General features: G+C 41.9%; 1 pseudogene; it reads left to right on the top strand.

The window, feature by feature from the left end:
- Positions 1–240: 240 nt before the first annotated feature.
- LOC137282247 (uncharacterized) lies at positions 241–13,925 on the top strand (annotated as a pseudogene).
- Positions 13,926–14,208: the final 283 nt, after the last annotated feature.

Raw genomic sequence — 14,208 nt, 5'->3', positions numbered from 1 at the left:
ACTCTGATCCGCGACTGGTGGTGATAAATTAGGTTGCCTGAATCAACTGGATTCATCGACATTGAGCATGATCCCATCTCGTCACACGTGAGTAGGCTTTATACATAAGGTTTCACTTCCAAAATTTTCTTATTATGATACATAGAAAAAGGTCATACAATTTTTTAAAATTTGCTTGCTATAATGATCTATGGAACATGAACATATAGTATTTTTTGTTTTAGACACCTCCTGAGGTCTATGGTGATTTCGTGTTTAGCACTCCCTGTACTGAATATACGAGGTAAGTTTGCTATGTGTTTGTTGTTTCGTCAATATTTCCAGAAATTATTGAGATAGTTGTTTCGGCAAATATCTAAAGCATGTATATCAACTATAAATGTTTAAATGACTTACAAGTACTTAAATGAATAAGTTGCGATATGGTTCTCTTGCAGTCAATGTGTCTTTTCAGTCCATTGCGTGGCCTCCTTGTCCTACAATTTACGTCTGGGTGTGTTTTTGCACACTTCCGATCAAAGTTTGTAGAAAATCCTGTGACAGTGTATATCAATGTTCGACCACTTCTTTCTCCGTAGCCTCAATATTTCTAAGTCCATTTTGGTTTATTCTGTCCTTCATTATAGTCGCCACACATTCTCAAAACTGACTGTCATCAGTGATCCGTAGTACTGAACTTCCTTGTCCTCCCTGTCCGTCTTCAGATCAATCTAACCTCCTGACTGAATATTTGTCAAAGTCCTGTATACTGTGGAGGGGTGTCGTGTTTATCAGCTAACTCCTTTGCATTACTCACACCCACTTCGAAATCATCCAGATCCAGCTTTCTCTTCACTTCTGCTGTCTAATATGTCATGTCAACAAAGACTTCCCTTATACTTTCTGGGAAAGGTGTATGACTTACTCTTTAGCTTACACTACTTTTTCCAAAGAACATATATCGACTTGCCATACAATCTAGAAATACTAATTTGACTGAGTACAAAGAGCCACGTGTGTGTGTGTGTGTGTGTGTGTGTGTGTGTGTGTGTACTCTACCTTAATCGTGTTAATGTTAAGCTTAATCTTTTTTGTCGTACGGATTCAAATACCAACTGTAACATTTTTTGTTTTGTTTTTAGCAAAATCATGCAGTAATGGTCAGCACTGTGCAGACTGTAACAGTAATGGACAATGCTTGGCACCATGCAAGAGTGGATACTATGGTAGGAAGTGCACGTCGGTATGTAACAGCGGATGTAAACGTCGGTTGTGTGAACTTACAAACACAGGCATCGAGTATTGCACTGACGGATGTGTTCCAGGATTCAGAGGTACAAGCTGCACAATACCATGCCGAAACCCTGGGACACAGTGTGCAGTGTGTGAAGGTGGATGTGATAGAGGATACTGCAACCTCGGTTCTGCTTCCTGTTTTTCTGCATGTGTAGACTCCTACTATGGCCTTGACTGTAAGAACTGCTCTGGGAGATGTAAGTCCTGTAACAGGTCTACAGGAATGTGTGACGATTGTCATGATCCATACCGGGGTTTGAAGTGTGAGATGTCATGTGAGAACTGTGCAGGATCATGTGTGTCTGTGACGAAGGCTGTAAATCTGGCTTCTATGGTCACTGGTGTGATAAGGTGTGCAGTGAAAACTGTCGTCCTGGGCCCAACAAAACTGCAGTTTCTGTCTTGGAGTGTAATCAAAATACATCCATCAGCTGCAACCCCGAATGTGACAACAATACTGGAGACTGTGTCCACGGATGTGTTCACGGATGGTATGGTAAAAACTGCTCCTCTAAATGTAACCGGAAGTGTGCAGATATGTCCTGCACTGAGTCAGGGTCGTGTGCAGCTGGTTGTGCCCCAGGCTATGCTGGGGCAGACTGCTCCTGTCTCGAGAACTGCATCCATGATGTTTGTCACCCGAACAACGGATCATGTGTGAAAGGTTGCTTGAATGGATATTATGGGGCATTTTGCAACATCTCCTGTAAGGTCTGTCTTGACGGTGTATGTGATCGGACACGAGGGACCTGCATCAGAGGATGTAATAATACAGCTCAAAAATGCACCTCTAAGTGTAGTATAGACTGTCCTTTGGAGGTCTGCCTTCAAGTCAGAACATGTTCAGGTAAGACGTTTTAGCACAGCATTACTGAACAGTTTTTACGTAAGAAAGTTAAGATACTTGCCCGCATAATTTTCTTACAGATGTTCACCTTATGATGTTCTTTCGTGTCGGCATGTAATGACAAAATGAAATAATAGTGTTAACATTATTCCTATTGCGTTTTGAGCGTCCGCCCAGAGAGCGGAAGTTCACGGGTTCGATCCCCGCGTCCTACAAAGGAAGTAAAATTATGGTACTTGTTGGTCCCTGCCTGGCGTTTGATATTTGTGGGGGAGGGGTGGGGAGTAGAACAAGGAATTATCGGCTCAGTGAGCTAGCACTATAGAACTAGCTTAGGTCTGGGCTATTGGAAGCAGCCATACGTTCACGTACATATGAGCGAAATATTGTTTATCTGCACCATGGTTTCTTGTTAAACCTTTCTCGTTTTATACAAAGCATAATGAAATAAGAAATGATGGTCGTGCATCAGCATGTAGATGTCAAAGAGGTTTCAGAAAACACAAGGCCGATTTGTACGTGTGCCATGTTCCAATGCATAGGTTGTTGTCTGGTGTTGAATATGAACGTGTATCCTCTACTTTGACAGATGTCTTTTGTAACTTCTGTTATTCCCTGGAAATGACAAGTCACATGATGGCCTGACTGTTGATGTTTTATAATCACGCAGGTGGTCCGTCGAAGCTTGATATCAAGTATATCACAATAGGAGTGTCAGCGGTGATGTTTCTAACTGGCATCCTGTGTGCATTTTGTTTTGTAATATGCAGATCAGAGAGACGGTGAGTGGAGCAAGTGTCTTTTCTTGGCTCGTAACTTTACTTGATACATTTTACTTTTAGTATTTTACTCTTGCTTTTTACATGGCAGGGTATGCAATCGGGTCTATGGACACGAAGTGTTTGAAAGAGAACACTTTGTCAAATGATCAGAGATGCTATAAATCGATTCGCAGACATGCCTCAGCTGTCCCTTATAGAACTGACACGTATCTAACTCTAATGCATAAAGCGTGACGCAATAACAGTGTATTGTCTGTTACCAATCATTCAGCAATATTTCAACTATATAAGGGCTGTTTGTAAATAATCCAGATAATCTAGTGTTTCGCATCATGAGCATTGACCTAATAATGAAATGTGATGACATGCATCAACCACGTCTGCAAGCCAACTGGTCTCTCTTCATCATCTGCCTCTTTCGAAAAACATGGGCGCCTAAAAAGGAGAAGAGTTCCAAAGCAGATTAGCAAGTATGACAGTGAAGAATGATAATCACTCTTTATTCAGCATGTTTTCATTTTGGTACATATCTTGAAACCACTTAAACAACCGTTTCAATTAATCTGCAGAAATGATGAAGCAGACACCTACATAGTAGAGTATCAGCCTCCATCGAGCAGATATTACGAAATCAGAGATGAAGATGTGAACCAAGAATGTGACTCCTCCGAGTCTAGCTCGGGCGATGTTACTCCTCCGTTGGTGGATCAGCTGCAAGGAGCTTACGGTAGCGGAACACACAGTGACGTATCTTCAGGAGACAGTTCGTCGTACACACACCTCGAGAGGGAAAACTGTGTAGATGTTCAAACAACTTATGTCAAATACATGACGCCAGCTGTGGAAGCAGTGAACAGCGACATCGAGAGCAATCTCATTTCCTACCACTTTCAAAAGGTGTAAGGTCGATGTTTATAATATATCCTGTAGACTACAGTGTGTTTGTGGACAGTGTCTGTTTCAATGTAATGTCCACAAACTTTGCTCTTATACAGTCATCATCAATGACCAAAGCGATGTACAGTAGAACGCGTACATAGAAAGCGTTATAATGTAGGATCACTTTCAAGTAAACATGTTCAGTATTTGATTGTGTTTCGTGAACACCTTAAGTCGGAGAACAAATAGTTAATGAGAGTTGACATAGAGGTTTTGTTGGCGATATTTTGAGACACCGAGAAACCTAACGAATAGTTCTACATGGTGGACTAAGACTGCATTACTTGGTGCATTACTTGGTGCTTCTCTGATCAGTATATAGTTGGATGTTTTATGGTTTAGTGCAAGGAGTATGCAGAGCTTGTGCTGATTTTAGGTACATGTAAAAATATCACGATTTTCAATTTCATTTTGTTCGTGATTTGAAACCAGGCCTTTTGTGATTTTGTTCTTGAATGAACTGTTCAGCTTTGGAATGTTGCTTTTAAGCCTGAAGTGATTCACCTGTAAATTTTCCATTATTCACTGCCGCTTTTGTTCCCCGACATATGTAAATTACCTGAGATACTGACAATAATATAATTGCAATATCACTGTTCTACAAGTTCTATCATGAAATCTGGATTTATCATATTCCCAGCGTAATAGCCTCATTTCACTGGGCCGCGGCAAAATTGGTCGCATCCGCAAATTGTGGTTGAGGTCTTCAATGCATTTTTTAAGCTCCGAGGCGTTGCATCTCTGGACATCTATACGTGTGGCCCTTATCAAAAGGAATCTGTAGCTAGGGTACAGGCTTCCACATGATAGTGGTTTTTGAATGGCGACACGCTTCTTTTCATCCTGGAAGTACCAGCTGCGTGATCTCCATCCCAGCTCAATATGTGGATACTGTATGGCTTTGTCTTTATATTGACAAATGTTAGTCTGACAAACCTCGGTGACGAAGTTTGTGCTGGTGTGGCAAAATACCCTGAAGTGGAAGGCCAGAGTTGGATTCTTGTCGCCAGAAGCCAGGTGATAGTTCGTTTCAGACCAGGGCCCGTATTTTCGGATCTCTCTTAACTCTAAGAATTAAATTAATGTTAATATATGGCACTTACGACTGCCTTAGCGCTAAGATGGCTTCGAAATTCTAGGCTCAGCTCTGGGTGCTCTTCATTTTTTGTCACTCAGGAACCAGGACCGTGATTATCTCGTCAAAGAGGTAGGATGGGACGCGTGGAACTATCCCGTGTCGGCATTCTCCGTAGTTTGGGCGAGTGCGAGTGAGTGAGTTTAGTTTTACGCCACACTCAGCAATATTCCAGCTATATGGCGGCGGTCTGTAAATAATCGAGTCTGGACCAGACAATCCAGTGATCATCAGCATGAGCATCGATCTGAGCAATTGGGAACCGATGAAATGTGTTCACCAAGCCAGCGAGCCTGACCACCCGATCCCGTTATGCGCCTCATACGACAAGCATAGTCGCCTTGTATGGCAAGCATGGGTTGCTGAAGGCCTATTCTACTTCGGATCTTCACGGGTCCTCTCTTGTTTGGACCATTTAGAGGAGGTTTTTTACGTGTTTCCAGCATGTCGTCATTTACAAAGTTGAGCTTCCTTGGTATTATCCGCGTATTTGTTGGCGGAATCAGGTGAAAATCCTTTGATCTTTGCATCTGCAGGAATGGCGTGTTCGTTCAGAATGAAACGTGGTTTACGAGGGCTTACGCAATTATTCCGGTTTTAACGCAAGCATCCCGATGGTATTCCACGTGTTTCCGCAAGTTCATCCTTCACAAACGGGTTAGTGCCGTAACCATTCCCCCAATATTCAGTGGTTTCCGTATGTCTTCCTCTAGCACTCCGAAAGTCTGCGTAGCATTCTGTAGCACACATTCCTGCTTGTTCTGCGTTTCTTCCGGGGGCATTATTAATCCAAGGTTCTAGCGTAGTGTTGTCACAGTTGTTCCGTATGTTCTGTAAACGTCCAGAGTACTAGTATCAAATTATAATTTTCCGGAGGGTTTTGACCTATTTTCTGTGTAAATATGCCGAAGACTCAGTTCCGCACACATCCACGACGATGCTTCCATAACGCCTTCCAGTGAAATGTTTTTTTTTTATGAATGTAAATAGACCTATTTCCTTGGCTTTATTCAGGAATACATATTTTAATTCCCTTCGCCATTGGTTTGTTGTCTTTTCACAGCACATTGAAGCGTTCACCTTTTCCTTATGTCCTCGCAGCCTAAACAACACAGGCACACGGCGGAAGTACGCAGCTAGACACAGGCAATATTTATTTATTACAATCCCATTTCACTTCACCTCACTGTGATGCATAGTGATGAGACATTTATAGATGTTGGAAGTATCCAATAAAGCTTCCTGCAAAACAGATTAATGAATTGAACACCTACATTTCTGTCAGTATGAGTCGAACTTCCCTCTTCATTGTTAACAACTGGTTTCTATATACTGAACACGATAAGGTGCATGCGGCTGGAAATACTCTCCTGACAAGCTCAGCCTGGTTCCCTGCGCCTGTTGCGAAAACGCTCCGACACTGACCCAGGCAACCACTGCTGGATGGCGAGCTTCACTGCAGGGAGACGCGCCATACATTTAATATAGGAAAACATGGGAACGGCGATGTTTTCGTCATCAAATTTGCTCGACTGAAGATGCTAACTATATTCAAACATTGTGATCGTTCAGATCCATGTTTTATGTGTACAATTTCATGGTAATAGCAAGTTGACACCAAATATTAAAGCACACGTCTGTGATGAAAATAGGGGATGTGACATTGATTGCACATCATCCATGTAACGACGATTTCGCGCATCGAAACTGCTTAAATAACGTCTTCCAACACTGGAAGTAATGATGGCCGTTGTCTGGTGACGTAGACTTTGCCATAGTTTCGATGAAAATGCTATGAAAACATTCTACCAACCCGTTCTCAGGTTTTCCTATAGTAAATGTATGGCGCGTCTCCCTACAGTGAAGACCGCCATTAGGCTGTGGTTGCCTGGGTCATTGTCGGAGTGTTAGCGCAGGCGCAAGAGACACAGGGAACAAAGCTGGTGACAAGCTTTACCTGATGCTTCAATACATACGTTAGTTTCGATACAGATAGTTGACCGTTGTGACTGCAGAAGGTTGTCAGGATAGATTTTCCTTTAAGACTGTAAGTATTTACTTTACGATTTTGTTAGTGAAAATGTGACCAGGTTGTGGCAATTGTTATGTGCAGCGTTGTGAAAATACCGAGTGTGTTAAACTGCGCAGTTAAATTATAGATCTAGTACGGCACACGTTCATTAATAACATCACTGTTAAGCATATCTAATGAAAAACTACTCTCCTCCACATACATTTACAAACATATCGCCGTGAATTACTTCTTTGAGTAGCATCTAGAAGTTGGCATGATGAACGAGGATAGTTCTATGGATATTGTGTTGTAACCAGATATAAATCGTTCGAAAAACGCGGCCATTTTGTTATTATGATGTCATCACCATCTGAGCTCATATATGAGTCTGTTTGGTTAGAACAGTAACATGTTGCAGTCAGACTATGATTCACCTTACAGTTTCTAGACTCAGGTGGAACAGTGTTTGGAAATTCATTCTTAGCTCAGTCGCCAGAAAGAAAGCACAGATCTTGTCTGTTGCTAGTTTACCTTGACGATAGAAAATGGAAGCGGTTCATTTCACTAATCTCAGGGAGAATCGCTATGGACTTGTGAAAGTTGTACAACACGTAGAAGACGTAGTCAGCAAACTGGTGCAGTTTAAAGTCTTAACGTGTATCGCAATTAGAGATGGTCAATGTACTAAATTGCTACATAAATATAAACTGTAGGGGGTTTCTAATCCAGGGGTGGCTTAGAATATACACTGTACAGCATAATGGGGCTTACGATATAAATGCAGTTAAGCTGCATAGAGTGAGTAAGGGGGGCTATAAACAAACTTTAAGGAAAAAGGTTGTGCAGGGAATGGATAATGGAAGTTGAATCCCAGGTCCAAATGTACAGGCAATTGTTAACGCTTTACAGGAGAATGGATAAAAGGGTTTTGAACACTTGGCCTGAATGTAGAGAAGAGGTGATAGGGGTAGTAGAAATATGTCTGGGAGGTTCTAATTTTTATGCAATAGGTTTGAGTTTGTAGAAAGACTCAGCTAGGGCTTTGCCGATATTGGGAGGCTGTGTGGGTTTAGAACAAGTGGTAAGTTGTCATGGAATTTAGTGGGACTATTGTTATGGAGCTGTTTAATATCTGTCTGTTGCAGTTTGTGTGAATATGTGGTTTATGTCTTCTAGGGTTTTGTAATGTGTGCATATGTCATTTGTTGTCTATTTTGTTTGTATAGTTTGTGATTTAAGTGTGTGATTCCTGCAATAAGTCTGTTTATATTGTGTTTATTGTTTGAGTGTTTTTCTTATTGGTGAATTTATCATTTTATGATAGCGTTGACCCATGTTGCTTTGTTAGTGAGTGAGTGAGTGAGTGATTGAGTTACGTTTTACACCGCACCCGGCAATATTCCAGCTATATGGCGGCGGTCTGTAAATAATCGAGTCTGGACCAGACACTCCAATGACCAACCACTTAAGCATCGATTTGCGCAGCTGGGAACCGATGATATGTGTCAACAAAGTCAGCGAGCCTGACCACCGGATCCCCTTAGTCGCATCTTACGACAAGCATAGTCGCCTTTTATGGCACGCAGAGGTTGCTGAAGGCCTATTCTACCCCGGGACCTTCACGGGTCTTGATTTGTTAGCGTTGATGTTGTGTTTGTGTGTATTAGGTTTGACTTAATGGGCTGTTTGATCTCTGTTTTGGAGGTGTGGAAATTTAATGCTGGGTGAGGTGTAGGCTGTGGCTACCTTGGCTGCTGTATCTGCAATGTCATTACCTGGGATGTTTGAGTGGCTAGGGATCCGTATGAATGTTATGTTTTTGCTTAAGCATTTGAGTGAGTCAGTTTGAAGTAATATGTTGTGGATGAGGTCTGGACGTGATTTGGAGTGCTGGTTGTTACTTTGTTTGATTGAGTTTGTTTGGGGGAGGGGAGGGATTAAGTGGTGGGCACTGAGGATGGCTGTTAGTTCTGCAGTATTTACAGTGGTGTGGTTTGTATTGTGAAGGTTGGTTGTAACAGGGTGTTTATGTTGGACGTGTATGTTGGGGTTGGTTGAAGTGTCTGTGTATATATGTGTGTGGGTCGGGTAATTGGTGCTGATGTAGCTGTTCCTGATGTTTTTTATAATAGATTTGCGGTTGTCTTTGGGTAGCTGATGTAGGGTGGTGTCAAGAGTGTCTGTGGTGGGTGGGTGTTTGTCATAAATGTAGTTTTTAATGGGAGGTGTGTGTTGTATGTTGTTTAGCTGTTGTTCATGTAGCAGATTGTTCAGATGAGTGAGGAATGGAACGTTTAATGGGTTACGTTTAAATGTTTTGAGTGTGGATTTCTTCATACTGTTGTATTTATGTGTAATGAGTTTGAAAAGTGGATTGTGATGGGTCCCAGCCCGGTAAGTGAGTGTTGTTTGGTTGATTCTTTGTGTGATTGAAGTGGAGCTTGAGAGAAGAAGGAGTGTGTTAGGGAGGTGCCATTCCTCGTGGCGAGGGCTAGTTTAAGAACTATATATAATTGAATGGGATTATGTTTCTGAAGGTTGCAGGGGGAGAGGGAGTAGAAAACCAGGGCGCCGTAATGCAGCCTCGACAGCATGAGAGTTTTATAGATGTTGATTAGTGTGTGTTTCTCGACTCCCCAGTCTGTGCCGCTGATGGCTCTCATTAAGGTGAAGTCTTTTTGACATGAGTTGACCAAGTTATGAATGTGGGGTGTCCATGTCATGTGTTGGTCGAAAGTTACTTCCAGAAATTTTGCTTATTTTTGAAATGCAATTTTGCTATTGTTAAGGTCTAGTTTTTGTATTCTTGGGGTTTTGAATAGCATGCCCAGGGTTGTTTTGGTTTTGGTTTTACATGTATGATATCTAAAATAATACAAACACAGAATGGAAGTGTACCCAGTCGTAGATGAAGCAGAAAAAACACTGGAAACTATCGACTGATTTTGTTTGAGACATATATGTGACATAAAACGTCAGCTAGAGATAGACTGCAACAAACAGGCAGCATTATGTAGGAAATACCATAGAGCTTTCTATTTTCTGGATGGGATTGACATCACCCTTATGGCAACTAGTATGGGATGAGGAGCGGTAGGTGTCAGGTTGTTGACCACTATCATAGCCGCACCTATAGTGCTGGGCATTGAAATAACAGCTGGGGTGTAAGGGTTGTTGGGATTGGTGTTAAAGTTTGCATCTCGCAAATTACATTGTAAAGCATTGAAAGATGATGAAATTAGAATTCTAGCTGAAGCAAAGTTAAAGACAATATTTCCACCACACTCATGGATAGTAAAATCTCAGAGGAAGAGTTTAGTTTAGGAATCTCTGAATTCACAAAACACTACAGAATGAAAGGAGTTGAAACAAAAGCACTACCATCAGCGAAGACGAGAAAAATACATAGAACGAGGTATGCAACAAGCAGAATGAGCCTTCATTACAAAAACCAAAGAAATCACAGGATGTTCCAATTAAATTGTTTCACTGAGATCAACACAATCGAATGACCAGGAAGTGTTGGCTTGCGGTCATAGTCACCAGGAAGTTGGCAAACACATGTGGAAAGCTTTGGAGGAATGCAGAGAGATCAAAGCCATAAAATTGTTGGGTTTCGACATTACTACTGACAAGACATTACTGGGACCTCGCAGTTATTAGGACTTGGAAGCTGACACCAAGATCAGCGAAGGGACAGTACCCGTCAGCTCATTAAACTGCAAACAAGATTCCAAGAATGATTGAATTACTTTCAGGCTTGCCTTGTGCAGATGAGTTACACGTAGAGTCCTACTCAAATGGCCAGGCAGGATTTGTGTGCTTAATCTGAGGGAACGCTTGCAAGTCTCCAGACTGTGTATTTTGCCCTGGTGGGAATATCTCTTAAAGATGTGGTCTTTTGAAAACCACAGTGTGTCAATGTACTTCAAAATGCCAAATGTAGCTTTGGTCTGGGCCCCTGTCAACGGCGAGATAAGAGTCATGCATTACAGGTCTGTTTATTTCACCTAAGGAAATCATCATTGGTAATCTCTCAGTGATTGCCTTGGACCAACAACGCCACCTTGTGATGACTGCTGACTCATGCTTGAAGACTTGCCTGACTTGCAAAAAAAAAAACGGAAGAAAGTGGGAGAACGACAAATGCTCTGCCTTGAAGACACCATTTCAACTGACTATTGTGGTCATGTGTTTACAATTACAACGTACAAAGACATTTACACTATATACAATGTCCTGAAATGGTGAAGATGATGAACTGACATGTAAACGCTGAAAACTATGATTTGTGACCAAGAAGAGAAAGGTATACGGCAAATGCACGAACAGAGGTCTAAACAATGACGTTATACAAGTGAACTGAAGAAATGAATATGGATCACTTATAAAGAGACGTATGCATGCCTTATTACTTTGTGGACATTGTAATGTCAAGTGAACTTTGTGTGTGTTCCTAATCTTATGTCTTCTGATGGAAAGCTAGTTGGTAAATGTTATATGAATTGTGGGATATCTTTTGTGAATAATACTAAGTTAGGCAACGGTAGTTGTACAACTTACTATTGTTAAAGGTAAAATGGATACCTTTATGATTAATTCTTTTGTTTTATAACTGATATATAATATACTGGCAACACAAACCTTCAATGGTTGGTGAAGTGCATTTAACCTGATACGCCCTGTGGTGTTTTGGTCATTCGCATTCCAAATTCCGCTTTCAAGTCGTACTTTTACATGTAACCAATATACGCATTTCGCTTCTGAGCTGGAGGGTTTGTTTTTGGTGAAAGCTGAATAAAAGGGAACCACGTGTGTGGTCCAACGGACTGAGAAGGTGTTAGTCCTTTTCTTGTACATACACAACATATTTGGCAACGAAGGTGGCGACGTACAGTTTGTCGGAACCTCCGCCGTTTCTTGCAACCCCAGGTGAGCCGCATATACCTTGGACTCGGTGGATAGAGATGTTTGATAACTTTGCGGTTGCCAGTGGTATACCGGGGGACAAAGGGAAGCAATCCCGTAAACGTGCTATATTGATACATTGTCTGGGAACTGAGGGGCAGCGTATCTTTAGAACTGTAGAAACTTACACTTACGACGATACTGTAACTGTGTTACACAACCACTTTGTCCACCAACGTAGTGTTATGATGGAGAGGTGGCATTTTCGTCATCGTGACCAGAGGCCGGGAGAGAGTATTCGTCAGTTTGTCTTGGCTCTCACTGAACTCACTTTCCACAGAATTAGGGAGCGTTTGTTAATGGAACCAGACACGTTGACGCTTGATAGGGCTGTTACGTTGTCCGTGCAGATTGAGGAGGCCATTGCGGAGGCGAAGGTGATTGAAAACCGGACACCGTCTTTGATCGAAAACAAAACAAGTGTACAGGTTGTAAAGAAACAATCTAGAAGTCACGATAAGAGTAAAGTGAGACAATCAACTGTTACATCTGGACATTGCTATTGTTGTGGTTCTTCATCTCACTATGCTAAGGATAAAAACTGTCCCGCTATGGGAAAGAAGTGTAGAATCTGTGGTAAAGTTGGACATTTTGCTAGAATGTGTAAATCAAAAAGTTTAGTCAAATAGTGATTCTGTGGACAAGGATTATCCTCACACTGAAGTATATTCTGTGAAAGCCGAAGCAGGACAATTTAAAACTTGTCAAGTGAACATTGACAGTAAGCCAGTGACATTGCTGATTGATCTTGGATCCAAAGTGTCTATTTTAAATGCAGCACTTTATAAATCAATGTTTCCTCAGCACGTGCTGCAGCCTGCCAACCAAACTTTACTTGGATATGACGACTCCGTTTTGCCCATACTGGGTATGATTTACCTGGACGTGGTCTTCGAAGGTCAAGTTCTGCGGGGTCATCGCTTCTATGTGTCAAGGAAAGGATCCAGTTTACTAGGGGTTGATCTCTTTGACAAACTCCAGTTCGAAATTCATCGACAAGGGATGAAAATTCAAACAGTGGGAAATGTGCCAATTGGAATTTACGAGAAATATCCAACAGTCTTCTCCGGATTTCGAGTTATCAAGGGGTATGTGCATAAGCCTAGTGTGAATCCAAATGTTGCTCCGATGTCACAACAGCTGCGCCGAATTCCTCTCTCTGTACGGGATGAAGTTGCTACTGAAGTTAGAAGGCTAGAAAGCCAAGGAATCATTGAAACGATCGATTCTTCACCCTGGATCTCCAACCTGGTAATTGCTAGACGTAAAACTGGTGAGATACGTCTGTGTGTTGACTTAAAGGAGATTAATAAATGTGTGTTTCCGAATAAATTCCCATTACCGACCATGGAAGAACTTGCTTCTGAATTTCATGGATCTACAGTTTTCTCCAAACTTGATCTCCGCCGTAGCTATCTCCAAGTGAACTTGAAGGAAGAATGCCGCTACCTGACTGCATTCATCACTCATGAGGGTGTGTACCAGTACTGCCGTATGCCCTATGGACTCTCCTCAAGTCCTAGTGCTTTTCAGAAGATTTTGTCAAGCATTTTATCAGGCACTAAAGGTGCACCAAACCAAATTGATGACATTGTGGTACATGGTAAAGATCAACAGGAGCATGATTATAGACTAGACATGGTGCTTCAGAGGCTTGATCAACATAACGTCACTGTGAACGCAGATAAATGCACATTTTCTGCTAGTGAAATTGACTTTCTTGGATACAGGGTATTAGCAAGCGGTATCCTGCCTACAGTCTCGAACGTGAAGGCAATTGTTGACTTGAAGAAACCTGAGACCCGTGCAGAGCTTTTGTCGTTTCTTGGTGCTGCAAACTTCTACCTCAAGTTTGTCCCAAACTTTGCTGACAAAGCCGAACCACTGCAGCGGAAGACGAGATTACACTGGCAGCGGAGGATCTTTCTCAGGAGGAGGAGAACAGAGTTATGTCAGTTCTGTTAGATTCTCTTGACCAGCTCGTTACTCCTGCAGAGCTCAAGGAATGCTCAAAGTCTGATGACACCCTGTACACACTGCGGGAATTCATTGAACAGGGTTGGCCAAGTAGGTGTCCTGAGAAGTTTGCTGTATATTACAAGATGAAGAATGAACTATTTAGTTTTGACTCCTACTGCGTCGGACGGGGATATCGAGCTGTTATCCCCGAGTCTCTTAGACAGAGAGTCTTGAATATGGCCCATCAGGGTCACCCAGGCATTGTGCGTACAAAACAGAGGTGTAGAGA

Source organism: Haliotis asinina, chromosome 4 (genome assembly GCF_037392515.1).
Source record: "Haliotis asinina isolate JCU_RB_2024 chromosome 4, JCU_Hal_asi_v2, whole genome shotgun sequence".
NCBI lineage: Eukaryota > Metazoa > Mollusca > Gastropoda > Lepetellida > Haliotidae > Haliotis > Haliotis asinina.
Note: the sequence above shows the minus strand (reverse complement) of the source record. Positions and strands in the feature narration are given on the sequence as shown.